This window comes from Equus caballus, chromosome 6, assembly GCF_041296265.1.
Source record: "Equus caballus isolate H_3958 breed thoroughbred chromosome 6, TB-T2T, whole genome shotgun sequence".
NCBI lineage: Eukaryota > Metazoa > Chordata > Mammalia > Perissodactyla > Equidae > Equus > Equus caballus.
Window position 1 is genome coordinate 61,749,696 of NC_091689.1, and position 27,278 is coordinate 61,776,973.

Below are 27,278 nucleotides of genomic sequence, written 5' to 3' on the forward strand. Positions count from 1 at the left end.
TCGATGTCAAAGGTTCTGAAATTTTCTCTAATTATAACCTTCAATGAATACCATATATTATAACTTGCAGTGTTTTAGTTATTATTTTCCAGAAGTTGTGTAATTTGTATATATTTCCCTTTTTACCTGAGTTACCAGAAAGCTGTTTAATTTCTAGGTGTAAGGACCTTTTTGGCTTTTGGTGGTGTTCTTCATATCTGATTTATTCCATTGTAATCAGAGTGTTATTCGTAATATTTCTACTTTATGGTAATTATTGATGTTTTGACCTAATACATGATCTACTTTTGGGAATGTTCCATGTGTTTTTGAGAAGAAAGTATATCCTCTGTTGTCAGAACATGGTGTTATACATAGACATGCTCATGCATATATACATTTAAGTGTGTGTATATACACATACATACATACATTCAGTCTGTCATTATTCATGGATTCTATATTTGTGAATTTGCCACCTTACTCAAATTTATTTGTAACCCCAAAGTCAATTTTGGGGGCACTTTTGCAGTCACTTGTGGACAAGTGCGAGTGCAGAGTGGTGAAAAATTTCTGTCACCTGACATGCAAATTCCCAACTGAGGCTGAATAAGCTGACACTCTCCCTTCTTGTTTCAGCTCTCATAGTGTAAATGTCCTTTTCACCATATATTTAGTGCCACATTTTCCACATTTTTGTTCTTTTTGTTGGCAGTTTCACTGTTTGAAATGGCTCTGTAAGCATAGTGCTAAAGACTTCCTTGGTTTGGTCTCAGCTATTCTCTTCGGCTTCAAATCTTCTCACCCCTTGCCTTATACTTTGAAACAGAGTGACACCCATCTGCTTATAGTTCTGGCACATATCATATAATCTTGCTCAAAACTCTGTTTGTTTTTTTTCATGCTTCTCATCATCTTGCCAGGTTAATTCTTACTTTGTTACAACTTTTTAAAACTCTGTCAGTCTGATTTGGAAGTATCACCTCCAGAAGGCCATCACCCTGCTTGGCCAGTTGTCCTTTCTGGCTCTTTTCCCTACCTTACTGCAGTGCCCCAGGAACACCTCTCACCAATGAAGTTATAATTGTCTGTTTATGAGTTTGCCTCCCTGAGTAGACCTTATGTTCCTTAATGTTAGGAGCCTTATTTATCTTTTTTTTTTTTTTTTAAAGATTTTTTTTTTTTATTTTTTCCTTTTTCTCCCCAAAGCCCCCCCGGTACATAGTTGTGTATTCTTCGTTGTGGGTTCTTCTAGCTGTGGCATGTGGGACGCTGCCTCAGCGTGGTCTGATGAGCAGTCCATGTCCGCGCCCAGGATTCGAACTAACGAAACACTGGGCCGCCTGCAGCGGAGCGCGCGAACTTAACCACTCGGCCACGGGGCCAGCCCCAAGGAGCCTTATTTATCTTTATGGTGTCATAGCCTTACATAGTGCTAGGTACAAAATGGGGCTTCACTTTATTAAATGAATGAATCAAAGTATTGAATAGTTAGGAAATATTTCCAATCAAGCAAAAAATAAGTAAAATAAAAAGATAGTATTTGATCGTGGAGAGAGAGAAACTCTGGATATGGCTATCCAGAATTTGTGAGTTGATAGGATATCTGAAAAGCTGCTTCACTGAGGAAGCTGAACTTCAATACTTTGGAAGTTAGAAATTCTTTTTATTTTTTACCATGTACTTCTGCCTGGCTTGATTTTAATTTATTTAGTTGAGCCGAAATGTAGAGAAGTGTGTAGGTAGTTTGTTAACTGCCATTCATTTTCTAGAGGACCAGAATTCAGTGTTCTTAGAATCTAGCATCCCAGCAGCTTTTCAAGCCCCACCCAGTGTATGTTTTTAAAAATCTAGGTCCATAACATTGACACAAGCAGTAAAAGATCTTTTCTCTCTAGATGAGTTCCAGTCAAAATCTGTAGTTGTGTTTCTCATAATATTGTCTAGATGTCAATAAAACCCAAGCCAAGCATTGATTTATACGAGAACTTTACTTTTGAAAGTGGCTGTCATTCATTATGCAGGAAACAATCTGTTTTTTTGTAAAGATTTGGCAGTTGCGTTGGGTTATTTCCGCTGCTCCCTTAACTCAACCAGAATATCACAAAAGAATCAGCTTAATACTACCCTTTGACATAGTGGGTATTTTCACTGTATTATTTTAACTCACAACATTGTGAGTCAGATGTCCTACTTTGTACTGCAATTTCCTAGTTGATTTTCTCAACTATATTGTGAATCTTAATAGTTGAAAATTATTTAGTCTCTTTTAAAAACTATATATTTGGTAATTGATAAAGGATTGCCATTTTAATCTTCTCACTACATTTTAAGACTCTAACTCAAACTGTTCTCTTTTTTCTCAGTTTTGTAACACTTGGTAAGAATTTAAAATTTTATTGTGCTTCTTGCAGTTTTTTTTTTTCACATGGAAGCAGAAGGCTGTGTAGGTGCCTTGTAAAAGGCTGTCTTGGTGACATCCCTAGCAAGAACCTAAAGCCATTTACTAAAAAAGATTTCTGAGTTCCAGCTTTGAAATATTCTAAAAGGAAAAATCAACAAGAAAGAAAATGTAACCCCTTGACCACGTTTGCAAGTGAGTTTCCTTACTTGGTTAGAGGAGCGGAGTTGCTTTTCTTTGTCTTGTGTTACCTGATGCTGTGTTGACAACGTCATCTCATTTATTTTTTGCAGTAAGAAATGAAAGCTAAGGTGGGGTTGCTAATAGTACCAGTCTTTGTAAAGGTTGAATGGAGTTTAGTTTCTGTTCTTTTTCCTTGTCAACTCAGAATAGCTCTTTGGAGACAGCCAGAAACTAGAAGTAAAGTGTTGCTTACTGAAAAGACCCTGTTCATGTGTCTTTGGAGGTCTCAGACTTTTGAGTTTGACTTCTTCCAGTCTTTTATCTCTGAAATATTATGTAGGTTCTTCCTGAATAGGGGCCATTTTCGCTTAGCTTTTGCATGATGTTACAGACTGAATGTCTTCCCCCCTCATTCTTATTTTATAGTCCTAACCCCCAGTGTGGCTATATTTGGAGATGGAGCCTTAAGGAAATAATTAAGGTTAAATGAATGAATCAAGGTGGTGCCCTGATCCGATAGGATTAGTGTCCTTTCTTGAAGCACACGTGCACTGAGGCAAGGGCATGTGAGCACACAGCATTTACAATCCAGGAAGAGAGCTCTCTTCAGAGACCTATCAACTGGCATCTTGATCATGGACTTCTAACCTCTGGAACTGTGAGAAAGTAAATTTCTATTGTTGAAGCCACCCAGTCTGTGGTATTTTGTTATGGCAGCCTAAGCTAACTAATACAGATGGTAGGAATGTAGACTGTCTTAGAATTTTTCTGTTGTAAGTACATAGGCTGTGTGTGTGTGTGTGTTGGGAGTGGATTTTAAGGGAAGAGAATATATAAATATTAACCGTTTACAAGGTACTTTACTTTCTTCCTTACCTTAACTGAGAGCAGCCTTTCTCCTGAGGATGCCACTTAGTCACAGTCCCCAAATCCACGTGTCTAGGGCTCAGAGCGCTGTGGATATTTTCTTAGCCTCCCACTGCTATTTCTTTCCAACAAACGCTTGCCCTATGTGAAGTTCATGAAACATGGCTATGTCACACCCAAGTTGTCCTTCTTACTGTCATTTTTTATTCTGGAAACACCTCCTTACTCATGAAAGGCTTCAGTATCTGAGTCACAGTCCTCTCTCTCATGCCCACTGCTGCCATCACCACAGAAAACTTAGCTGTATCTGTGAATATCCCTTCCAGCAACTCAGGCCAGAAGTTCTTTGGCCTCTTCAAATTTGAGTGTTCCTCATTGCCATTTCATGTCAACATCCTGTCTGTATGGTCATAGTCTGTGTCTAATTTATCATCTGAAAAATCACCACAGAAATGTAGAACTTTATTACACCGGTTTTTGGCTCCACTTTCCAGTTCATCCAGTTTTTTTCATTTTCTTCCTTCCACCATACCTTTTCTTTTACCTCAGTAAAACCTTCAGAACTTGGAACTCTTCCTTTTCTGTCCAAACATCCCTCTTCTGGCCTATCGTTGTTATCTGGCCTGCACTCTGGTTTGTTATGTCAGGCCTTCCTGCCGAGCATCCCCCATTACTGACCACTTCTGTTTTTCTCCCACCACTGTCCAGCCAACACTTAGGCTTGGGTATATCCAGCTGGGTGCCTCATGCACTCCTGCTCTTGAGACTGGCACTGCTGAGTGACACGATTTTGCTAGTTGATGCTCCTACGCTTCCAGAGTTTCCACTGTAGCCTGGGCCTTCAGCAGCAGTTGATTTCCGGAGCAGAGGGTGGAGTTAATCACACTCATCTATTAAAGAAGTGTTGTCGTAGCAAAGCACCTCTAGTTAGTTTGCTCATTCATTTGTTAATTCATTCCCTTTTTTATCCACATCCTTACTCATACTCCCCTGCTCATAAGCAACCGTTTTATTGTATACCTTTTTATTTGAATATAGTTTTACAATATGTGTAAGGTTTGTGGCCATTTATTTTCAGTTCACATAACTGATATTTTATTGATTTCATTCTTATGCTCACTTGTCTCGCCAGTACTATATTTTTAAGATTAATTTGTGTAGCTATGTGAATATGTACATCTAAGATACTGTTGCTCTGAGCTGCATAATTCTTCATAGTGCATGTCCAACACATTTCACCTCTCCTTCCTCCCGGTGATGAGCACCCAGGTTGCTTCCAACTCTGCCACCACTAACAATGATAGAATGATGAATTTGCTCATTATGTATCTACAAACGGACATGAGTAATAATTTTGTGTGTGTATGTGAGAAAGATTGTCCCTGAGCTCACATCCCTTGCCAATCTTCCTCTTTTTGCTTGAGGAAGATTGTCCCTGAGCTAACATCTGTGCCAATCTTCCTCTGTTTTACATGTGGGATGGCGCCGCAGGGTGGCTTGACAAGCAGTGTGTAGGTCTGTGCCTGGGATCTGAACCCGTGAACCCTGGGCCACCAAAGTGGAGTACACAAACTTAACCACTATGCCACCGGGCTGGCCCCTGTGAATGTTAGTTTCACTGGATATATCCAAGGAGAAGAATTGCTGGGTCATGAAGTATGCATGTGTTTATTTTGACCAAGTAATGCCAGGTTGCCCTCTGGATTGTTTTAATGTCCCTTTTATCAGTGAATAATGTTTCTATTATATCTCTCTCTATCTATCATCTATCTCAAAGGAATATATATATATTTTGTCAGACATGAAACCTGCTACTACTGGTTACCTAGTTTTATTTTGGTTCATATTTGCCTGGCATATCTTTTTCCATTGTTTATGTTCAACCTTTCTGTGTCTTTTTACTCTGAGTGGCTCTTGAAGATAACATATTGTACATTTTCAAATTCAGTCTGAGACTGTCTTTCAGTTGGTGAGTTAAAACATTTTCTTTTAGTACAGTTATATTAAAATTTACTTCTATCTTAATATTTCATATTATGTACTTATTGTCCTGTTTCTTTTTACTCCCTAGTTTCTATTGTATATATAAAATTTACTATGACTGGGTTAAAAGTTTTGCATTCTATTTTTATTTTTATGGTGGTTGACCTTAATGTACAAACCATGCTCATATTTATTTTATCCTAACAAGGTAAGTATTTGAAATTACCAATATTTGTATAGCTATGGCAGATTTGGAAATGTACTACTCAGATCTCCCCTCAAAAAAGGACTTTGTATGGAGTATGATTAGCTGACAGCCTCCAGCTATTAGCTCCTTCCGGCTCTGCCTCATCATTCAAACTGAGATCACACTCTTCAGGGCAGTCCCCAGCCAATGGTACAAAGACCGGCCATTTCTTCCCTATGTGGGGAGTCTTCCCTAGTGGGGAGTCTTTATCTTGGAGCTCCCCATTGATCTAGGCAGAGATTTTATCAGGTCTGCCTCATGGTCTGAAATTTCCCCCTGACAAATCCTCTTCTTGCCCTTTTCTTTCACAGGTGCTATTCCACAATAAGCCTTTTACATTTCAAACTCTTATCTTGGCACCCGTTTCCCAGAAAACCCAACCTGCAACAATTGGTGACAGGAGTAATCCAAAACATCAGCAGTAAGGTAGGAGTTTGCAGCTGGTTCACTCACCCCACCTAGTAGGTGGTGCATAGACAGCCCCCTGGCACTAAATGCAAACTAATTGATAATACTTTCACTGATGGTGAACTACGATGGTGTGCTGGTAGGTAGAAATGCATTGGCCAGTGTGATCAATCAGGAGTTTGAAATAACAGGAGAAATGATAAATATGAAGATAGCAGAATTGGATTGTTGTTAGTAAATTGCATTGAGCCCTGCAGTTGGATAATGAAAGTTTGAGGTCAATGAACAGATGATTAAAAACTAAGTAATAAACAGAGCTAGTCTCTTTGGTAGCTTACAATGAGTTTATTGACTTTGGGGCACCCTCTTAGGATGTGCAATTTCACATCCTAGTAAGGGCCCCAGGGGGCGATGCAAACTTCCTACTAGGGTTGTTCCTAGAAGTTGGCCCACATGCGTGAGGTTGAAATGCCTGAATTGCCATGGGAGACAGAGAAAGGCACTAAAGGTCAGGAAAGTGGACATGCTGAAATTGGATATATGAGGTCAGAAGACTCATCAGAGGATCGTGTTTCACAGAATGCTTGCAGGACACGCCATTCACCAAAGCCATCAGGAATGAGCAGGTGAAGGGGGCACCAGTATCACCAGGAAGTTTAGTGATGGCTTTCCTCTGGAAGGCAAGGTTGATAGTAGGAGAAGCTATCACAGAACTTGTCTCAGTGATAGCAAGGATGATGATAGTGCTATGACATGTAGAGGCCAGATGATGCTGCTGAACCAGGTAGTCATGATTACCAAAGCAACCAACAAGCATGGGATAGCAGCCAAGGGAGCCCGACCAGTTGAGAATTACGGAGATCATTATCACCATTAGATGTGAGCAAGTAGAGCTACTACCATGGGGCCCATGCTTTGGAGTACCTTCCTGGTAATTTTTTTTGGCTTCCTCTAGTGCCTAGGACCAGCTGGGGCTGGGACTGCCATCCAGCCAGGATACCCCAAGACTAGACCAGGACCCTCGGGGCTCCAATTCCTATTTTTCCCCTTTGGGAGCTCTTTAGTCCTCTAGCCTGCATGTGGCATCAACCGGATGCCCCAATGAGCTCAGGAACTCGTGCTTATGGGGTTGTCCTGGAGCCCTGTGGTCAGGCCTCAGTTATAGGAGGCCAGTCAGGAGAGTGAATCGTTCCTGCTGACACGGTATTTCTTTCATGGGGTCATGTCAGTGGTGTACTGATAAATGTGTAACAGCCAGCTCTCACAAAAAAGCCCTGAGGTGTTTGCTAATATCCATGGTGTAAATGCTCTCATCATGGCCAATTTCAAGCTACTGACATGGTACCACTGAACTGGGAAGAGATGCTAACAGTTGGCTCTCATGAGCTGGTGTCAGCCGTCTCTGGTACATTAATGGATCATTCAAGACGACTGAATAGTGCTGACGTGCTGGTTTTGGAATGACTCTTGCTCATGTAGGACCAGAATGACTTCAGGGTTTTGGGTTACCAATGATCTACTGCTGACTCTTGGGACTGAACCACATGTAAGCCCATGCATTGACTTTCACCTATATGTGTTTTGACCATGGTACTGGTTCTGTTCTACAACACCCAGCACAGGTTTAGGCATCCTTTACTTTGCATGCCCTCCTTCTGCTGGTACTCAGAGTAGTCACTTCACTCCCTCCTTAGGCTCAAGCAGATCTCCCTGAGTGACTGCACCTATCTCCTTTGAGGGCTTTCAAGAGCATTGCTCTGTGATGCCAGTGGGTCCTTCTGATTGATGTACTCTTTTACCTTTGATTGACATGGATCACACTTAAGCTATGCCAGGTGAAAGATGGACATTCCTTTAATAATACTATTCTCCTTACTCCATCCACGGGTTCCTTATCTGGTCTTCCTGGTGGTGGTAGTGTATGGAAGAGTGTGGTGTGGTTGACATAAAAAGGGACCACATTCTTGGAATGCAGTATTATGGCCTAAAGAGTTCAAGAGAAGACATGGCTGGAAGATATTCTACATTTTTGCTATAAAACTCCAAATGATAAATTTTAACTTTAACAAATTATTGTTCACATTTTCCTACATACTCTGGGTAAGACTTGCATTTGTGGTTATCATCAATAAAGCACAGGAACAACTTTGAGAGAGTCACTGGAAGCTAGTAGTCATGGAACTACAAGGGACGATGCAGGATCGTAAGTAATGATGTAACCAGCATTAAATAAATGGTATAAGGGAACTGCAGGCAGCGGCAAGAAGATCTTCTCTGTCTCAAAGCAAACGCTCTGAAGAGCCACGCCATTGTGATTAATAGCAGTGTTGCTGCCCTTTCCTTACAGTGGGAAATATGAAATTAGTCAGCAATGGTGCATTTGAGAATAAAGAACATTGAGAGATAGTCCCTGGACCTAAACACTAAGAGATGGTTTCTGGACTCTACAAAGGATCTTCATGTGCTTGTGCACTGATTGGACAGAAAAACAATATATAATTTCCTCTTCTCTACCCATCATTCTAAATCTTCATTGATAAATCATTATACTTCACATTGGCCTATGAATTTTGTGATACACTTTAAATCAATTATTAATAGAGACAGGAATCTACAATAAAACATTTGCTCAGAGCCATACACACCTAAAGATTGGCCTTGGTGGAGATGGTTAATAGAAATCAGTATCCTATGGGGCAAAGGAAATGAGCTTACTATATGTAAATAAGAGCAAAAATAGATGTGCAGAAGGCTGAAGGCAGTCTTGCTAATAAATCTCCTGCCCAATTGTTAGACATGAGCAATTTTCGAATCTGAAATCCATTTACAAAAGAGTCGGCCAGATCCTCAGGGGCTCAGTAACTGCAACACCATAGTAAGTAAAAGTCTAATGATTCTCTAGTCTTTATCTGAAGGGTCCTGCAGCCATTGAGACTATACAATGGAGAAAGAGGACTACTGGGAAATTTTGAGGTCCATTGGACATAGGGTCCAAGTTGGCATTAATAACTGGAGACAGAAGCATCATCGTGCCCCCCCCACCCCCCCCCCCCCCACCCCACCCCCCCCCCCCCCCCCCCCCGCCCGGCCGCGTTAGAGTTCTGGCATAGGGAGATCAGGCTTTAAATGGAGTCCTTGTCTAAACCTGGCTATATTGGGCCCATTGCGTGCATAAACCTTCTTGATGGTCATTTTCCCAGTCCCCTGTGAAAAGTTGGAATTGATAGTTTTGGAAATTGGAGTAACTTACATATTGGGTCCTTGGCCTATGAGGTAAGAATGATCATAGTGAGGAAGGCCATGTGGAAAACTGTGACACTGCCCTACCCCAGCCAACAAATAATCAAAACCAGTATTGCATCCTGAGGAGGATGGTGGAAGTTAGTTCCACTCTTAAAGATCTAAAGGATGCAGAAATGGTGAACCCTCTCATATCTCTAATTTTCCAGTTTCACCGTTGCAGAAAGAGGATGGATTTTCAGAATGACTGTAGACTACCACAATCTTCACTGAGTAGTGGCCCTGATTACAGCTACCATGCTAACGTGGTATCCTCATTGGGGCAGATTAACATTGCTTAGGTACAGGGTTTGCAGCCATTGGTTGGACAAATATATTCTTTCCTATCCGAGTCATGAGGCACAAAGCAGGATCAGAGACAGTATTCATCCACATGGACAGAACAACAATATGCATTTTTAATTTTATTCCAGGACTTTGTTAATTTTCTCATCCTCTGCCATAATATAGCCCAAGTAGATCTAGACCATCTGGACATCCCACAGAACATCATATTGATTTACTACATCAATGACACCCAATTGATGAGGCAAGATGAACTTGAGCTACCTAGCATGCTGGAGGCCTTGGTAAAACACATATATGATAATCCCTAAGAAGATTCATGGACCTGCCATTTAAGTAAAGTTTCTAGGGGTCGAGTGGTCAGGAGTATGCTAGGATATCCCCTCCAAAGTAAAAGACAAAATGTTTTATTGTGTGTCTCTAACTACAAAGAAGGAATCACAATGCCTAGTAGGTCTCTTTGAATTCTAGAGGCTCCACATTCCACACCTAGGAATACTGCTTCAACACATGTAGTGGGTGATATGGAAGACTGCCAGTTTTAAGTGGGGCTTAGGGCTGATAAGATTGCCACAACGGAGTATTTGGTGTAAGTAGCTCTGCCACTTAGGCTATGTGGTTTGGTAGACTTTATAGTATTGGTAGAAAAAGATGGAATGTGGAGTTTCTCCCAGTGGAAGGATCAAAAACTGGCCCCTTGAGTTTTTGGAATAAAGTCTTTCCATCTGCAGCAGAGAATGAATTGCCTTTTGAAAAATAGCTGTTGGTATGCTACTAGGTCCCAGTAGAGTTGGAACCCTTGAACATGGGACCCCAAGTAACCACATTAAACTGACCATCATGATCTGGATCCTTATGGTCATACCAGGTTATAATCAGGTGGGCCCAGTAGTAATCCACTTAATTGTAAGTTGGAAATAGTACATGTGGGACCAAACATGAGCTGGATCAAAATATATGAGCAGACTGAATGAGCAGATAACCCACCCCCTAAGTCATCCATCGTATTTACACCATCACCCAACTCACAACTATGGTCATAGGGGAAGTCCTGTATGACCAGCTGAAGGAAGGAGAAAAAGCCTTAGCTTGGTCTATAGACAGAGGCAGACTGGATGTGGATGGCAGTGGAATTACTGCTTCACTCAGGGTGGTCTTGAAAAACAATGGAGAAGGAAAATATTCCTAGTGGACAGAGTTTTAGGTGGTACACTAGGCTATCCACTTTGGGTAGAAGGAGGTTACACTATTTAGGATAAATAAGAAGTAACAAGGTGGTCAGAGACGAAAGGAAAAAAGATTGGAGGATCAGTGACAAGGTCTGAGATGGAGACATATGGATGGAAATATGGGAGTGGGCAAAAGTGTAAAGACCTTTCTATCATACATTAACCTGCCCCGGAAAGAATCCACCAGCAAAGAGCTGTAAACAAATAGACAAAACGGCTTGGCCACTGACGTTAGTCAGTCTTTATCAGTAGCCACCTCAGGGCTAGCATGATGGGCACATGAATGAAGTGGCCACATTAGCAGTGGTGGAGGCTACGTGTGGATTTAATAGCATGAATTCCTACCTACAAAGTTGGATCTGCTGCCTCTGAATGTCCAACCAATCAGAGAACAACACTGAGCTTCTGCTATGGCGTAAGTCTTCTTTCACAGGTGTTAGCCTCCAATTATCCTTTGTGCTCCCAACTCTGTCTCAGTGTCTGCTTCACAGAGAACACCACCTGTGACAATATATCTTTCCCAAGAAGACATTATTTACTGTGGCTCTTCCAAAAATACGTCATGCTTCTAAAACTGCTATTTCACCCCTGGAGACCCCCCTCCAGCAGTTGATCTTGCCACTAATTTCACAGCGAATCAGAAAGTCCCATCACATTACAGCCTCAAAACTGCAAATAGGTGCTGGCCCTGTGGCCGAGTGGTTCAGTTCTCGCGCTCTGCTTCGGCAGCCCAGGGTTTCACTGGTTCGGATCCTGGGTGTGGACATAGCACCACTCATCAAGCTGCACTGAGGTGGCGTCCCACATGCCACAACCAGAAGGACCCACAACTAAAATATACAACTATGTACTGGGGGGCTTGGGGAGGAGAAGAAGAAAAAAAAAAGATTGGCAACAGATGTTAGCTCAGGTGCCCATCTTTAAAAAAAAAACAAAACTGCAAATAGTATGCATCCTCATCATTTTCTGCAACCTCAGAAGTAGAGATGCTCTGATGCCCTCTATCCATTCAATACTAACGCCTCCCTCTGCGTCCTCTCCTTTATGTTCAATATTTCCCCATTAATTGCTTTCCTCATAAGACATGAGAATACTAAAGTCTTTTCTTCCATTAAAACAAAGAAAATAAGTAAATACCCCCCTTTACCTGCACACTTCTCTATTCAACTTCATAGCCAAAGTTCTTGAAAAATTAGTGTGCGCTTGCTATCGCCACTTCTTCACCTTTGTTTTAGTCAGAGTTCTCCAGCGAAACAGAACAATAGGATCTATATAAATATATAATATATATAAAATAAAGTATTGGCTCACTTGATTATGGAGGCTGAGAAGTCACACGACCTGCTGTCTGCAAGCTGGAGACCCAGGAAAGCCGGAGGCGTAGTTCAAAGGCCTGAGAGCTGGAGAGCCAATGGTGTGGATTCCAGTCTGGATCTGAAGGCCTGAGAACCGGGAGCACTGAGGGTGGGAAAATGATGGCCCAGCTCAAACAGGCCGAGAGCAAATTTTCCCCTCTTCTGCCTTTTTGTTCTATTCAGGCCCTCAGCAGATTGGATGATGCTCACCCACATGGGGGAGGGCCATCTGCTTTACTCCGTCCACCAATTCAAATGCTAATCTGTTCTGGAAACATGCTCACAGACGCACCCAGAAATAACGTTTAACCAGCTCTGTGGGTATCCCTTGGCCTGGTCAAGTTGACACCTAAAATTAACCAGCATAACTTTCAACTTCCTCTTTCATTTGTTATGGTTTCAGCGCTTTATTTTTTGTCAGAACAAAAGAGTTTTCAAAATGAATACGTGATATACATTCTAATTTGACCAGAGATTTTCTTTATTGGTTTTCTTTGTAAATCAACTAGTGTGAAACCTTTGATGAAACCTAAACTTAAATAAATTTCCAAGTCCTTCGAAAGAATCAGTCTGTGCACTGAGCTCTGTTTAGGGGAGGGAAGCCCAAGTCTAGCGAAGCAGATCCAGATATCCTGGGCAGGCATATGGCCTATATATTCTTCTTGCACTACTTCCACAGATATCCTTCCTGATCTCTGTGAATAAAGGAAGTTTCTGGTATTCTCCAAGTCCCTGAGGTAAGGATGGAGGCATAGTGGAGGCGACGGGGCTGGGACAACCAAAAGAAGAAGGGTTATGTGAATAGTCTGACCCATAATATTGACGGATATCAGCTCTTCCTCCTAGTTCCCTCCTCCGCAAATCATTTCCATTCCCTGACACTGACCTCAAGTACGTATTGATCTGAGACTTGACACTATGGCACCTGTGACCAATTGGCTTAACCTTCGGTAAAATCCCATAGTTCTTTCTGTTATTAAGATTAAGATGCTCTTTTAAATTCAGGACAGCTTCCTATGGTCTCCTTTCTTCATGGCCTCAGGGACTCGGCCTCCTTTCCTTTCTTCTTCCTTTTCTCTTAAAAAAAATAACCTTTATTTTTTCCCCGTGTTATTATAAGGGGAATACCTGTTTACTAGAGAAAAATCAGTACATATACAGAGGCCAACAATTAAATTATTTATAAACATATTTTTCATTTGAGTATATATATTTTCCAAACTTTCATTATGCATTATCTTATATTTGCGTATGAGTACATAAACACGTAAGTCTATTGCTAATTCATGATAGAAATGAACGCACACACACACTATAAAATGGACTACAATTATTTTTTTATTTTTTAAAGATTTTTTTTTCCTTTTTCTCCCCGAAGCCCCCCCCGGTATGTAGTTGTATATTTTTAGTTGTGAGTCCTTCTAGTTGTGCTATGTGGGATGCTGCCTCACCATGGGCTAGATCTCAAGCAGCAAAACCCTGGGCCGCTGAAGTGGAGCACATGAACTTAACCACACGGCCACGAGTGATGTGTGTTTTTTTAAATATATTTTGTTGTATTTACTTCCAAAAGACTTGAACAAATTTTTACTCCTACCTAAAGTTTAAAAGAGAATCCTTGCTAACACTGGCTAATTTTCATTTAAAAACACTCAATCCAATAAGCCCCAAATGATATCGCCTTTTCTTCATTAAAGTTCTGGCCACCCACTCTATAGAGTGGATATCAGATCCCCACAAATAGCTGTAGGGTAGAAGGCAGCCAATCTTTACTGCATACCCATGCTTTGCTGGGCACTATGCTAATTTGGGAATGCTTAAATAAATATAGCACAGTTCCAGTTACCTTCCATTTAAGTTTAAGGGAGTGGAGGCAGGGGTTTAGAGGGACCAGTAAACATGCCATTCCAATACAGCGAGTTAAGTGTAATATGTGAAAGTGCTATGGGAACACTCAGTCGGGAACTGAGGCCTGCCATGAGTGTTAGGTCTGAGTGTTAACTCAGTGTCTGAGTTGAGACAAACCAAGATTAGAAGTTAACCAGGCATAAAAATGGGTTTTCAGACAAGGATAAAAATCTGTGGCAAGGCAAGGAAGTGTGAAGCTACCACGGCCTTGTTGGGAACAGCGAGTAGCCTGGTATGGCTGGTGGCAGAGTGTGAAAGTTGGGGCGACAGCAATGAATGAGACTAGAAAGCAGCAGGAATTGCGTGATGAAGAAGTTGGTTGTCAGCATTTAGGATTCTTGTGGGTGGTGAGAAGTCGTGGAAGGTATGAAGCAGAGTGTCACATGCTTAGATCTGCATTTTTGAGGATTAATGATGCAGTGTGGAGGGTCAAGCAGAGGGGCTACTGACTAGAAGCAAGGAGTCTAGCTAGAAGTTTAGTGCATTAGTCCATGCCGGAGAGGGCAGCAAGAACTCACCCACAAGGGATGTGGACAGAGAGGAGGGTGAGTTTGAAAGATAATGCTGGGTGATAGTAATAGCATTTGGGCTATTTGGGCTGTTGAGTATCAGAGAGATGGAATGTTCTTGCCTGGGTCATCTGGCTGAATAGTCGGGCCATTTTAGCTACAGAATCCCTTTGGTTCCACATTCTCAATCCTTTCCTTTGTCTTATGGTGCCAATCCCACACTGTGTGAATACTTTATGCTACTTTGTCACATACTGCAAGAAGAATAACTTCTATGGAGCTGGAAAAGGTTAGAGAAAGGTGAGAACGCTCAAGGAGATGGAGGAGTTAGAAATTAAGATTAGTCAGGCTGGAGATAGAACGGTGAAGAGACAATATGATAACTCGAGGCAATGAATATGTTTATTACCTTGATTGTAGTGATGGTTTCATGGGTGTATGCATATCTCCAAACTCATCAGATTTGTATATTAAATATGTCCAGTTCTCTTTACATCAATTATACCTCAATAAAACTGTGGTTTTTTTTTTTTTTTTTTAAAAATAAACCATTAAGGGGTTAGATAAGTCGAATAAGGATTTGTTCATAAAGACCTGAAATACCAAATTAAGAGCTAACCCTGAATGGAAAATTTAGGAAAATAAAGCTTAGGAAATGTAGGGACCTTGTGACAGTGAGTGGAGGTACAGTCTGAAAATGTTAGGAGAATCACGAAAGTTTAAGTCACAAATAAGAAACCTTCAGACAGAAGCTTAGGTATGGCCTTTAACTCAGCTACACGTGGTGCAACTGTAGCACGCTGTGTCCGCAAATGCCTACAGGTGTGAAAAAACATCGTGGTTTGAGTATTTAGGGGCAATATCCAAAAAGACCACAAGGTGGTAACATTATTTCACAAGTCTCTTTTGCTCTGGTTGCTTCCTCTCTTTCTGTTTGTATTTATGCTTTGATTTCTCTGCGTTTCAGTCATTTTAATTTTTCTGCCTTCTTCTGACTTATGTATCTTCCTTTTAAAATTCTTTCCTCTTTTTCATCTCTCATCGTGTCCCCTTAATTGGCCATCATTAGAAGTAATGCAATCTTTCCATTATTCACTGAGTAGAATTTTGTTTTGTCCCTCAACTGAATAAAATTTATTATAGAAAAATTGAAAGCTATATGAAAGTCACAGAATAGTGTAATGAATACCTGTGCACCTATTATCCAGCTGCAGAGTCATCAATTCCCGGCCAATCTTATTTTACCTTCACCCCCATCCACTTCCCTGCTTCCCATCTTATTCTGAAGCAAGCTCCAGTTCTGTGGCAAGTTCATCTGTAAATATGTCTGTATATATCTTTCATGCATGAGGATTCTTAAACATAACCACAAAGCCAATACTACGCCTAAAAATTTTAACAGTTCCTTAATATTACACAATCCACTTAATGTTCAAATTTCCAATTGCCCCTTAATGTCAATTAAAAGAATTATCTTAAAATTTGTCTGTTGGAATCGGTATCCAAATAAAGTTCACGCAGCGTAATTGGTCGATTTTTCTCTTCATGTTTTTTACTCTTCAGATTCCTGCTTTCTTTCTCTCTTTTTCAACTTGTAATTTATTCGTTGAGGGAACTAAGTTATTTTTTCTGTAGTGTCCTAGAGTCTTGATTTTTTGTGATAGCTGTCAATTTTTAAAAAGGATATTAAGGCATTTTGTAATTTTCCAGAAAAATTTAAGAAGCAGCTAAGTACTTCCTTTCTTTGTTCCTCTTGCTGAGCTTCTGAACACTGCTGGAAAATCACACACCTGTACAACTGGCGGCACCAGGATCCAACCTCAGGTGAAGCATCACTGCAGATCAGATCATCATTTTTCTTGCCTCTGATAAGTTTTATGTTCCTCTGTTTCAAACCTTTACCACGCTCCTCAAACTCTATAAAGTGTGTTCTTTCAATCTCCTGCACTGTGCTCCATTGGCTATCTTTTCTTCTTTATCTTAGACTGACTTCTCCATTGGTCCTTGCATTCTGGTCTCACTATCCTAAAATAATTCCTTGCCTAATTCCCAGCAAAGGGCTACCTCTGGGTGTAGGGCAGGCTTTGCCCTGCACAGAGATACTCAGCTTGAGGCGGGGTAGCACTCTGCCTGCCAGTCTGTGGGCCCGGGTGCAAGTTTGCCTCTGCCCAGAAGAGGTGCCTTTCGCTAACTGGCACAAAGGGGTCGGTGAGCTACTCGTAGCCCAATTCCCACCTCCTCTGTAAGTTTCATTCAGTCCTTGCCTCCATGCTCCAAAGTGTTCTCTCTAACGATTCTAACAATTACCGAGTTTCCAAGTACACGTGGCCTATCTTCTGTCTTCTTTCTGTTTTACCCGGATATGGCGAATGGTGCGACTGGTCATCCCCAAATGTGCCAGACTCTGCTTTTCCAGACTCTCCTCTGGTGTTTCCAAGAACACCCTTCTCTCCCAGTTCTCCTCTTAGTTTTGTCATTATTTCTTCTTTGTTCTTTTGCTGGCTTCTCCTATCTCTTAAATTTTGTGGTTGCTTATGGTTTCCCTACTCCTCTCCTTTCTCCTTGTCATAGGCTCTCCTGGGTTTATCCATTTCCATAGCTTCAGCACCATTTCCAACTCTATACTCTAGAATATCTCTCAAGCCAGTTTCAGCTATTCTCTGGTCCTCCTGTCCCAAAGTTTAAGAGCCTTCAACATATATCAATCTGGAATTGTGTAGACACTTTAAAACTGTCTTATGAATTCTTGATCACTGTCACCATCCAGTTTCCCAAGCTGGAAATTTTCGTCATCTAACATTCTCATCTATTAAATCCGATCAGTCCCTAAATTCCTTTTGGTTTACTTCATTTATTCTAAATGTACTCACATAGGTTCTGTGGCGCAGTATCCTAGGCACTAGGGTTTCAGCACAATCCCCTGTTCTCATGGAACTTACAATTTAGTGGGAGACAGAAACTAAACAGGTCATTAAGTAAATATGTGGTATAAAAGATGGTGGTAAGCAGTGAGGACAAGTTTTAAATGCATCCTGTTCTGGCCTTTCCTTCCCACTGTACTGCCACTGGGCTGGCTCAGGCCTTCTCCGCGTCTCACTTTCACTACTGACCTGGCCTCCAAACAGGTGCCTTTGCTTCTGGCCTTTCTCTCTACTGCTCTCTATTATCCACACTTCCTCTTGGCTAATATTCCTTATAAATAAAAAGCTCAAAAGTCAACATTAATAATGCAATCTCTTGCGAAAAGCAATTGGCTCCCTTACCTGGAAAATAATATCCGGACTTTATGGCATTGCAATTAAGGCCCAACTTAACCTCTTTAGTCTCCTGTCACTCTCCTCTTCCTCCCTCCACTGTCCCAGGCTCTTTTGCTGTCACGTCAAGCTTCTTGCCTTTCCTGGGACGTGCCCTCTTTTAACACTGTGCCTTAGTGCATTGCCTGTTCTTCTGCTTGAATATTCTTCATCACGTTTACAGCTTGAATGCCACTCCCCTGGGGAAGCTTTCTTCAGGCCTCTAGACTGAGTTAGCTATTTCATCCTCCATGCTGGACCACCACTCCGCTCTTAACTGTATAATAGCTTTTAACATGTTTTTCTTGGAATTTAAGCTCCTGGTGGAAGTGGGGCAGAAATACTGTCTTCTGTATCCATGGGACTCACACATCCACATGACTCTAGGACCTACTTAGGAGTTTTGCCCGTGGTGAAGGAGAAGGAAGTCATCAGTGAATGCATCCCAGCTCTGGGGCCGGACAGACCAGGATCCGACTCCTGGCCTGGCCACTCACTAGCTATGTGACTTCAGACACATTATATACCCTCCTGGTGCTTTGGTCTCCTCATGTTTAAGTGGATATTGATAATTGAACATATCTTACAGAATTGTAAAGATCGGTGAAAATAAAGCACATAAATTGCTTCCCACAGCGCACGGCAACCATGCAGGGGCAGTAGTGCCAGCTTTACCAGATGCTTATAAAATGAACAGAATTAGCATAACCTGAGTGATCCCCAGTTAAATGATTGTATTATAAGCTAGCAGCCCCCAAAGGAAAAAGAAAAGCTCGCTCACCACTGGTTTAGAGGGTGCAAAGGGAACAGTTCCAGAAAGTGTAATTAAGGGAATCTGGGAATACTTTGATAGGGCACACGCCGTTTTATACCTCCATCTGGGTCGAACCTGTACCCTTCGGTGGGATGTGAAGTCTCGATGGCACTTTATTTAGGGCGTCATCAGACCTGCTATGAACTCAGGCAAAGAGTTTGTTTTGAGGAATAAAGGAGGTAGAGGATCTGAGGGAACCATTAGGGAGCCCAGCTGCCATTTCACATGCAAGACAGAGCAGGTTCACGGTGTGCGCCTCTTGGGGAGGGAAGAGAAAATGTCAAGGATTGTACTGGGAAGGTGCTGGAACACTTTGTGCGAATGTGGATATTTGGATCAAATGCCTCTAAGGCCCCAAGACAGCACCACAGGCTGTAAACTGACAAGGGAGAAGGAAGACGGAAGAGGACTGTGCTTCTCTGCGATGAGTATGTAGATGATACAACTCCAACGGAGCAGGGGTCAGGCCATAAAAGCGTTAGCTAATGACCTTGTTTCAGAACAGCATTACAGACAAGCTATGACTAATTCAGTCTGGATTTGACGTTTCATTCTGCCGCTGCTACGGATGCTTCTAGAATGATTAAAAAAGGCTGCGTTAATAAATTCTGGTTTAGAGTGCTGAGGAGGTCTGATAGACTTGTAGAGACCTCTGGCACTAGTGCAAAACAGAATTCCTACAGATATTCTAAATATTAATTGGAAATGTTCCATTAGGATGGAGAGCCTCAGGGCATGTATTTTCTTAGGTTGACGGCTTGTGTATCACATGGGGGAAATGTCGGTCCGCTCCTCCCCCAGACCTTAGGTAGCTCCTGTTAGTCACTTCCATTGATGTCGCCCCCTGGTGTTCAGTCTGGGAAGGATCTGCCAAAAGTTAATCTTCATAGTTTCTTGGGATTTGGAGGGAAGCATTCTGAAACTTAGTTTTAATTTTGCTAAATGAATTTAGCAAGTAGTTAATCCCTGCAAAGGACGAAGATTTACAAGTTGGTCAGGAGATGAAGTTAGCAATTTATTATACGCACAGGATGCTCCAATCACAAAATAAACCATTTGACAAATCAAATGAGAAGTAATCAGATGTTGCATTGGAGATAAATTTATCACTGGGATTCACCCCTTCTCTCTGCAGAGCCATATTCTCGCTTTGCTTCGTCAGGAGAACTTTTCTGGCAAACCCAGCGGTGCGCTGGTCACTCTTCTCTTTTGACCTCTTCGAGGCTTGGTGTATTACGTAAAATAACAGAGGATCCATGGGAAAACTTCCACTCAATCTCACCGCTAAGCATGTTCTTTCTTATCCTGAATGATTTATCCTGTGGACACAAAGACTTTTGTAACTGACCAAGTTTCCTATATCCCTTTAACTTTAAGGATTTTTTTTTTTTGAGGAAGATTAGCCCTGAGCTAACTACTGCCAATCTTCCTCTTTTTGCTGAGGAAGACTTGCCCTGAGCTAACATCCATGTCCATCTTCTTCTACTTTATACGTGGGACGTCTACCACAGCATGGCTTTTGCGAAGCGGTGCCATGTCCGCACCTGGGATCCGAACCGGCGAACCCAGGGCCTTGGAGAAGCGGAACGTGCGAATTTAACCGCTGCGCCACTGGACCAGCCCCTAAGGGCATTTAAGAATAGAATTTTACCCATGTGGCGTGGCAACAACAGAGGACAATGTGGTATGGATTGCAGTGTGCTAAACTTCTCCCCTAAATTTTATTCTCTTTTGCATTTTTTTGTTTTTAAAAATTTCTTTATTCTAGTGGTTTATTTTCATTATATTTTGCAAAAACATAAGTATGTGAATGGTAATTTTAAAAACAAGCTTGGTCCTTCATCCTGAGCAATACTGAAACAGAGCGTGTGCACTTATTCATACACACATGGCTAAGCATCCCCTTTACAGAAGAAGACAGAAATACTCTATGGAAGAGCATGCATGTGGATTCCCCTTGTCCTCACTTATTGTCAGAAAAGGAAGTTCTTCCTTTGAAACTCTATCTTTTGTGTCCCAGAAGAAATCTTTCACCTTCATATTTTTTTAAAAAAATTATGGTGACATTGGTTTATAACATTATATAAATTTTAGGTACACATCATTATATTTCAGCTTCTGTATAGACTGCACCGTGTTCACCACCAAAAGTCTAGGTGCCATCTGTCACCATACACATATGTCCCTTTACCCCTTTCTCCTTCCCCCCAACCCTGTCCCTCTCTGATAACCACCATCTGTTCTATGTGTTTATCGTCCATGTATGAGTGAAGTCATCCAATAATTGTCTTTCTCCCTCTGACTTATTTTGCTTAGCATAATACCTTCAAGATATGTTCATCCATATTGTCTCAAATGGCAAGATTTCATCTTTTTATGGCTGAGTAGTATTCCATTGTGTATATATATACACCACAACTTCTTTATCCATTCATCCGTTGATGGGCACTTAGGTTGTTTCCAAGTCTTGGCTATTGTGAATAATGCTGCAGTGAGCATAGGGGTGCACGTATCTTTTCCAATTAGAGTTTTCATGTTCTTTGGATAAACACCCAGAAGTAGAATAGCTGGATCATACAGTATTTCTATTTTTAAGTTTTTGAGGAATCTTCATACTGTTTTCTATAGTGGCTGCAGCAATTTACATTCCCACCAGCAGTGTATGAGAGCTCCCTTTTCTCCACGTCCTCTCCAACGCTTGTTATTTCCTGTCTTTTTCACAACATCTATTCTGACGTGTGTGAGGTGATACTTCATTGTAGTTCTGATTTGCATTTCCCTAATAATTAGTGATGTTGAACATCTTTTCATGTGCCTGTTGGCCACTGTACGTTTTCTTTGAAAAAAAGTCTGTTCAGATCCTCTGCCCTTTTTTTTTTTTTTTTGAGGACAATTAGCCCTGAGCTAACATCCACTGCCAATCCTCCTCCTTTTTTGCTGAGGAAGACCGCCCTGAGCTAACATCCCTCCCCATCTTCCTCCGTTTTGTGTGTGGGCCTCCAGCCACAGCATGGTTTGACAAGCAGTGTGCAGGTCCACACCCAGGATCTGAACTGGTGAACCCTGGGCTCCCGAAGTGGAGCAAGTGAACTTAACTGCTGGGCCATTGGGCTAGTGCCCCTCTGCCCATTTTTTGCTTGATTTATTGTTTTTTCTGTTGCTGAATTATATGAGTTCTTCACACATTTTGGAAATTAAACCCCTTATCAGATATATGATTCACAAATATTTTCTCCTTCTTTTGCCTTGTAGCAGCTTTTCAGTCTGATGTAGTCTCAATTGTTTATTTTTTCTTTTATTTCCATTGGCTGAGGAGACACATTCAAAAAGATATTGCTGAGACTGATATTGAAGAGCCTACTCCCTATGTCTTCTTCTAGGAGTTTTATGGTTGTAGGTCTTACATTCAAGTCTTTATTGCATTTTTAGTTAATTTTTGTGTATGGTGTGAGATAATGTTCTGTTTTCATTCTTTTGAATGTGGCTGTTCAGTTTTCCCAACATCATTTATTGAAGAAATTTTCCTTTCTCCGTTATATGTTCTTGGCTACTTCGTCAAAAATTAGCTGTCCATAGATGTGTGGGTTTATTTCTGGGCTCTCAATTCTGTTCCATGATCTGTGTGTCTGTTCCTGTGCCTGTACCATGCAGTTTTGATTCTCATTTGCATTTTGACTTTTCCTCTCTCTCAGCTATTTTATCAAAAGCCTAGTGTGTGTGTTTGTATTAGACTAGGGGAGGAGAGGCATGACTTTTTTTCTGGTTATAAGCATTGTTCTTGGGCATAGAATAGATGCTGAGTAATTGTTTTTCAAATTAAAGAGTTTCTGAGAGCATCCCATAGTATTTTGGGTGTAGTTTCTAGGCTTATTTTTGCCACGTCTTCCCCTTTCATCCCACAAACACTCCCTTAAGTGAATTTCCCTCTTTAGCTTTCGTATTGCCCCCTAGAGACATCCTTCTAAAATGCAAATGTGACCATTCCATTCTAACATTTTTGTTCTTAAAATCCTTCACTCCTTCAATGGTTTCTAACTGTTGCTAGGACAACAGCCACATTCCATATATGGCTTACAAAGTCCTATGTGACTTAGCCTTTATTTCTTTAGCTTTCTCCCACTCAGTGCCACCTGTCACTCTATATTTCAGACATCTTAAATAATTTGTGGGTTTGGGCTGTAATTAAAGTCCCTAGTTAGTTGAATTTGTGTTAATCAAAGAGAGATTATCCTAGGAGGGCCTGACCTAATCAGGTAACCCCCTAAGTGGAGTTAGAGAGATTTAAAGCATGAGAGTCTCTTGCTGGCTTTGAAGAAGTAACTTGCACATCATAGGAGCACCATGTAGCAAGGACCTGAGGGCAGCCTCTAGGAGCTGAGGGTGACCCCCAGCTCAGACCCAGCAAGAATACTGGGACCTCAGTCCTACACCCACAAGGAGTTGAATTTGGCCAACCACCTGAACGATCTTGGAAGAGGACCCTGAGTCACAGGTAAGCTCACAGCCTTGGCCACACCTTGCTTTCAGCCTGGAGAGACTCAGTCGAGGACCCACTTCATCTATGACTGGACTCCTGACCCACAGAAACTGTGAAATAATAAATTTGTTTTGTTTTAAGCTGCTATATATTTTTTTGAACTTGTTATGCAGTAATAAAAAACTAATATAGGAGGAGAGAGAAAGGATGGAAGAAAGGAGGGAAGGAAGTGAAAGGAAAGAGGGGAGGGAGGCAGAGAGGGAGGGACAAAGAGAGGGAGAAAGGAAGGAAGCAAGGAAGGGAGGGAGGAAGGAAGAAAGGAAGAAAAGAGATATTTGGTTATAATTCCCACTCCCTTGCTCTTTTTCTTAGGACAGAAAGGTATAGTTAAACACAACTCATAAATTTTGAGGAGGGTAATAAATGTGACTTCATGAAGTCTCATGTGGTTTTTAAGCTTCTAGATCATACTTTATGGAAGGTTTAGCAAATTTACTAAAGTACATTATAAGCCAGTACCACCTTTGGTTTGGTTTATTTCCTTTAAAGCTGAGGGGCACTAAATGTTCAGATTTCTGAGTTTGCTTATCTTTTTCCACCTAGATGAGCTTTTTAGATTTTTACTTCCCTATTAGGCTTTTCAGTGTTCTTCTGCACTTAAAATTTTTGTTAATTAAGAAATATATGTTTAATAGACATATGTGATAAATTATATCACATATAAAATAGTATATACGTATCCAGTTTAAAAAATATTAGTAAAATGAACATTCATATACATATTACCCAATTAAAAAAATTCATTGTCATTTTAATTCGTATTTCTTCTATAATAGTGCTTTGGACATGTTTCAATATGTGGATGGTTTATTTGTGCTGCATCTGTGAGATGCCTGTTTGTGTATTTTGTCCATTTTTCCTATAAAGTTATCTTTTTCTTAAAGATTTATAAAAGTTCTTTATAAAATGTCGTAATCTTTTCTCAGTTATATGAGTTGAAAATAACCACTTCTGATTATGGGGTAATCTTTTACTCTCTTAATGCTATCTTTTGTTGAATGGCAGTTTTTTTGTGCTTTTTGGGTGAGGAAGACTAGCCCTGAGCTAACATCCCTTGCCAATCGTCCTCTTTTTGCCTGAGGAAGATTGTCGCTGAGCTAGTATCTGTGCCAGTCTTCCTCTATTTTGTATGTGGGATGCTGCCACGGCATGGCTTGATGAGTGGTGTGTAGATCCACTCCTGGATCGGAACCTGAGAACCCCGGGCCACTGAAGCGGAGTGCACAAACTTAACCACTGCACCACCAGGCTGGCCCCAGCAGTTTTTAATTTTAATGTGACAAAATTTATTAGTCTTTCTCTTCATGGGTTATGCTTTTTTGTCATTTAAAAAAAAACTTTCCCCTTTGTAAAGTTATTTATAAGACATTCTCTTACTTTTTTCCATAAAAGTTTTAAAGTTTTTTCTTTAATATTTTTATTATTTTCGACATGCATAACCAGTTTTCCTAGTACCATTTATTGAATGGTCCATTCTTTCCCCAGGATCTATAATGTCAGGTCTGACGTAAATCGTGTTTCCATAAATGCCTGCTCTCTGTTATATTCCGTTGATTCATTTTTCTAGTCTCACACCAATACCACACTCTTTCAATTATCATAACTTTTATTCAAACTTTTGCTTTGTGGTAAATCACCTAATCTTCCTTTTCAGGAGTGTCTGGCCTCTTCTTAGCCCTTGACCTTTCCATATAATTTCATCTCAATATTTTATTATGAAAAGTTTCAAAAATGAAAAAAAATTCAAAGAATTTTATAGTAAACAAACGCCTGTGAACCCACTACTTGATTCTACAATTAACATCTTACTATATTGCTTTGTCACATAACTATCCATCTCTCTATCCATCCATTAATCTCCATTTGGTTTGTAAAAATTAGCTTTTAATGTCCCATAAAATCTTATTGGACTGTGATCGGAATTAAATTGAATATGTAGAACACAGGGATTACTGACATGGTTATAATACATATATGTTCATATAACCCATGGTATATCTCTCGTTTATTTAAATCATCTTTCATGCCTTCCAGTAAAGTATTATATTTTTCTTCCTAGAGAGCTGGTAAAGCTTCTGTTAAATTTATTCACACACTTTTTTTAATTTTTGTTTTTTAAGTGATATTTCTAAAAGTTGTATATTCTAAATGTTGGTTCCTAGTATCTAAAAGTGCAATTGACTTTTTAATATTGATTTTAAAACTAATAATCTTATATCCAGCTGCCTTGTTAAAATCTTTTAATTGTTCTAATACTTTGTTTATATAATCTTTTGAGTTTTCTATATATACAACCTTACATTCTGTAAATAATGATGGTTATTGATTTTTCCTTTCCATTTCTCATGCTTTTGACTTCTTTTTTCTTTCTTACTTTACTGATTCAGACATCCTGTATAACGTGAATAGAAGTGGTGATATCAGCCTTTTTTAATCTTGTTTCTAATTTTAAAGTTAATGCTTTAAATTTTTCCCCATTCTGTTGATATTTGCTATAAGTTGTATTTGGTGGGGTAGATGTTTTAGTTTGTTAAGAAATTTGAAATTTACTTTTTAAGCAAATTATTTACTTTCCATGCAGTTGTGAGTGTTTGGTGGTTTGAAGCAATGAATTTGAACCTCTGAGAGCTTCTTTTTAATGAGGATAACATTTCCAAAGGGGAAGATCTCTCTCATGCTTTTATTTGTAGCCCCAGCCCCAGCACTCGCTCCCTACTGCCATCTTTGCTGTCAGCCTAATATTGCATGAGCTCTCAAGAAATGCCCATCACTTAATGCTGAAGATTTTTTACTTCTGGTCCTGGCAGTTGATGGTCCCTTTGGCATGAAAAACTTTTGCCCGTCTCCTTTATTCCTGCTCATCCTAAAGCTGATGTGTTGCTTGAGTCAAGCTGTAGACGTTTGTTCGGTTGTCTTTACATCTCACACAGAGCAAACATCAAAAAAACCAAGGTGGGGGGAAGAGGGCATATTTTCAGTTCTTTTAGTAATTTATAAATTCTGTGAGTTCCTCGTAGAACTCTTTTCCAAATAAAATCCTTAACTTCCAGCAATACCAGAGGTTAGAGTCAAAGTATCTAAACTGAGACAAATAGGCAATATGGGAAAAACTGGGAATGTGACTATTTTGAACTTTCTTTCAGTCCTGGTGATGAGCAGAAAGTCTTCGTCTTTGTCTAGCCTCCATATCAGTCAGCAGTTGCCAAAATAATGCCACATACAAATCTGCCCAGAACTCTGCTTACCCAAGCCTTCATTTTCCTAGGTAACGATCTGCAAGTTTGTTGGGCCATATTTGCTTCAGGACGATTGGCCTTGGCTCTAGGCTTCAGATTGAGTCTAGGTCTGCTCCAAATGTTTCTCCATTCTCTTCGCACTAGCAGCAATTTCAAGAATGCAAGATGACAAGTAAAATTGCACAAACACACTTAATTCCTCTCCTTGTGTTACATGTGCTATCAACCCTTTAGTCAAAGCAAGTCACATGGCCAAGCCCAACATCAATGGGGTGGAGAAACATACTCTGCCCACCCTAGTGTGTGGAGAGAAGGAATAAGTGAAACGAAGAACAGAAGTCTACCACAGCCTTTCATATGTGGTGATTAAATGAAATAACTTACAGAAAGTGCTTAAAACATAGTAAATACTCGCTAGAGTTGCCTATTACTATTATTATTTTATGTAAAACAAAGGGCTCAAACTAGGTGATCTTTAGAATCCTTGATATATCTAAATTTTGCTTTCTAGTTTCCCACTTAAGATTCTTTCTTTTTTCCCCCTTTGTCCCCCTGTTTCTTTCCTATTATAATATAAATAATAATCACTTCAGTTTTTGTTTCCAGATTTTGGCTTTAATTAATAAATCTCTTTGGTATTCTTATGATTATAACCTTGCAATATTTAATACTCTCAGAATCTTTATCTGCTATGAAATTCAGCGCTGCATCTGGTTGAAGAAACATTGGTTGTTTATTTACTCT